This window comes from Anticarsia gemmatalis, chromosome 20, assembly GCF_050436995.1.
Source record: "Anticarsia gemmatalis isolate Benzon Research Colony breed Stoneville strain chromosome 20, ilAntGemm2 primary, whole genome shotgun sequence".
Taxonomy (NCBI): Eukaryota; Metazoa; Arthropoda; class Insecta; order Lepidoptera; family Erebidae; genus Anticarsia; species Anticarsia gemmatalis.
The window spans coordinates 3236875-3241226 of NC_134764.1; positions in this window are offsets into that span (position 1 = coordinate 3236875).

The window sequence follows — 4352 nt, forward strand, 5'->3', positions numbered from 1 at the left end:
TAATTATTAACAAACTTATGTATGTCCGACTTGTAGCTAGTTTGATAATAAAGTTTTTTGAATAAAGAAGCAGTCTCAACTTTCCAACGAGACATGGTGAGTGTGCAAGCCGTTTTTCTGGCGGTGCATCCGGCGGCGCACGAGTGGCCGCTGACAGACAAATGGGCGCAGGAAGACCGCGTCGTTACCGCTGTCGTCGCCCGCGCACACTAAACTTAAATAAAACCAACCAGTACTATAGCTCATGAGGTTTCACTGCTCTCGTGTACTTTTGTGATATTTTAGGGACTTTATTTACAGTTAAAGGTCGATATTTTTAATATACAAGCCGTTTGCTTGGGTTTTCTTGGGGAAAATATTACAGTAGAGACTGTTGCTCTACATTTTGCCTTTTGCCTTTTCCCTTTTTACTTCGAAACTTTTAAACAACAACACAATTTTGTAACAAAAATGAAGATAAACCATTTAAAAAGTTCCTAATTCTTGTGTTTGGATGAAAGTGACTTATAATCGGAAGATTTAGGGCTAGTTTCAAAAGCTATAAATCTGTGTCAAAATGTGCTAAATAAAGTGTATCAGTAAATGCATGAAAACCACTGTCAAAATTCCATTTAAAAGGTTATCTGGCCTTAAGCTTGCCTGAAATAAGCCACGGCGATTAAAGGCACTAGCCGCTGTAAATGTTAATTTTCAGGGTTTTAATTTCTCTTTTTAAAAATCTATTTAACAATGTCGACAACATGAACAACACGTTCAAAAGACGCAATAACGACCTACAATTTATAATCGTACCTGTAGGTATGCACATGACTAGGTTCATCGACTAATATCATTACTGATCGTACCTACTAAGTACATGTTGACAAACGACTCGCTGCTACACTACACATTCATTCTTTGCATTCAATACTCAAATAGACTGCTACATTAAACAACCTATTAACTGGTCATTTGTTTTATTTTTTAACCCAACTGTTACTGTTAGCGCGCGTGGGATGATCTTCGTGCACGTCCAGACTCCACCTATTATATCACCGTCTCACTCGCCAAGTCTGTAAACACACAAGCAAGAGCGAGACAACCGCATGTAAAACGCGCCCTTCACTCGAAAAGCTTTTCTCCCAACAGAAAAATATCCACAGAATATTCCTAATGATACAGATAATAGAATAAAATATTATGAATTATTATGTTGTTATGTTCCGTTCGGATATCAATCGACAGGATAGTTTCGAATAAAAAATAATGTGCTAATAAAAATAAATTAGCTTAGTAAAATATTTTCATAATATTCGACAGTTACATGGTTCGTTTTTTTAAATGTTTCATGTTCTAGATGTATTATAACTGTTTGTATTAAATTGTATGTCAATATTTCTTTTTATTCGAAAATTTCGCTGAATTTTTCAGAAAATGTTTCATCGGGTGCTTTTCTACCTATGTTTCAGTTGTGTTTTTACACTTTTAATATTACAAATTTATTAAGTGTTATTAAACGAGAACAATCGAAATAGAAAAATATTTATTTAACTGACTACAAGTTTATTTAGAAGACGTTTAATAGGGGTCGTCCCTATGATTAAAATAACATTTGTCTGTGAATTAAATTGTGATGATAAATCAAGTGAAAATACGTAGGTAGTGGTGAGACCTGCGATTTAAACACACAATATTTAAAATTATGTGTTTTAAGACAATATAAGTATTATGATTATTTTGTATCTTGAACGATGCTTCTAGCGGTTCTTGAGAATATTTTCGATGTTCGTATAAGTAGTATATTAGTTCAGTCTCTGCATTTTTTCATAATAAGTATCTAGGTAGGTACAAGTAGGTAGTGCAAATTTCATAATAACGCTAAACACTCTGGGCAGAGCATAAGGGACAATCATATTGACGTATATTTAGTTTTTAGGCTTACGAATACAAGAGGATTACGGCAACCTATACAGATTTCATTTATTTTTCAAGGAAAGTGATATTTTAATAGAAGTTAAGCATATTTTTTAACGCGTTTATTCTTTCACACAGGAAATACCGTAGTATGATATACCTACATGACACAATGTTCTAATAGCGTAGAGTCTGTTTTCAGGTAATTATGATGTGGAGGCATTGAAGACTCTACTTATTATTGTTTAAAAACAGTTATTGTTTAAAAAACAGTATATTGTTTAAAGACAGCTTGCCTGTATGATACCCTCGTGTAAAGCACTCTCACTCTGAACAATGAGTACTGGATAACTACAATGCTAATTAAGATAGGGAACGGAAAACAGCTCGTCAGCTTTGTCAATAAAAGTTACCTGTAGCACTGTGGCTTTCGCTGTTACTTTAGACATGTATGAAGAAACTGGCCGTTAAACATTTAAAATTGGATAGGTTCGACCTAGGCTTGATAAAATGTTCCAGCAGAAAGCTTCTTTCTTGCATGATACAATTAAAAGTAGAATAGTCTTATGAAGAAGATAATTCGTTTTAAGATTAATAAGAAAAAAAACAATGCTACTGAAATTTACAATTTTAAGTTCCTTCATAGTCGTAGAGTTTCAATTGTAGTATTAAATTTAATTAAAACCTATTTTTTTTTACTGTTTTAACTTTAAAGCTGTTTTATAGAAGAGGAGGCGTTTCGATAAATCTGATATCAGCAGCGCTCTATATTTGGTAGTATCGGGAATCGAGAGATTGAAGAATATACCGCAAAAATTGTTCTTACGGCGCCCGCTAGAAGCGCTGATAAAACTTTCATACATTCAATAGTTAGCCGGTTGTCGTTAATCTGTAGTAGCAAGAATTCGCCCCTCAGATGCTTTTTCATTCTTCATTATTTACAAAAAATGCATAGGCACCTACTTGAATATATTGATGTAGAGTAATAGAGAATATTGTTTATAGTAACATTGTTACCTGTACATCAGTAGGTGCAGCGAAGTGTTTACTCGGCACTGATGTACGAGGTATCTTCCACGAACTGGTCGTATAAACAGTTCCCACTTATGTGCCGATTGATCCCTCTGCCTAAACCACGCACTGCATTGAGACTCTGATATACTTTTAGTTTTTTTTTCTATATCGTCTGTTATAGCCGAAGGTGTAGGCAGAGGTGTATGAAATACACTCACATTTTGTCAGTAACAATGTATGTCCCACGCAATTAAGGCAAGCATATACTAGAGGTAGATATTACTTGTCTAACTGTAATCATCAGGCTTTATGGAAAATTATAATTATGTAGGTTTAGAATATGGATTAGGGCATTGTTAATTTAGTCCGGAACTTGAATAGCCTTAATGTATTTAATTTGAGGTATATTTGCTTGATGAAACAACCAGTAAAACTAAGTATACGATTTTTCAAATATGAAAAGGAAATCTTCACATTTTAACACAGGATGAAAGAAAAAGTTCCTTTTGACATATACTTAAATCGTTTTAAGATAAAGTTGCAGATGGAAGATTCCTATCACAAATGGCGTAAAAGATTTTTTAACTTTATAAGATGATAATATAATTTTTTTAAGAGATGAAATAAAGCAGTACCTACCTGGAGTTATAATTTGAATAGTATTTTTACTCGACTCTAGCCTAACTTTAGGAAGTTTACTTTAACGGTGTTCAATCAGCGGGCTCACTTACGACTATAAAAATAGATTTAAAAAGGGATAATGTTTTTAGCCGATAATACTTAATATAATTGTAATTTGTAAGTAGCTACAAAATAGAACTTACTGCTAAACTTGATAGTGGTTTTCCTTAGGTTTTAAAGAATGCCACGTACTCGTATTTAGGTACTTAACCTGTCATGATTTTACAAATTTACGTACCTATTCCACTGTGACTGAGATTATTATCACTTAAGTTAAAACAACTCAGGCAAGTTTAAATCATGAAATAATATAAAGGTATAAGTATACGTATGTCTTATTTTCCCGCTTTATCGACTACCGTTCGTAGACCGTACCTGCCCTACTTTATTTTCCCCGAATTTTGTAAGAAAAATGTATATTTTCAGGAAAGCGCTTGCATGTTTTCAATTTGTCTGCAGTTAGTATAGCGGCTAACGTTTCGACAGTATGCAACTGTACAATGTTGACTTTTAAATTATAACTTAGACTCAACAAACCGACTCTGGCTTATATCGCGGCCCGAGTGGGCGACATAAATAGGTACATAACTTTAAAATTTAAATCAAAACGTACATCGTCGATAACATTCGTCTACCTAGCGGTGGGCACACAGGTAATGTCGAACGAACAAACAGTGCAGTACATAATTCACATGAAAATAAATAAAGTGGATGAAGCGAGGCGAGAATAAAAGCTCCCGCGATTGGGCGGTGGGCGGTGGAGG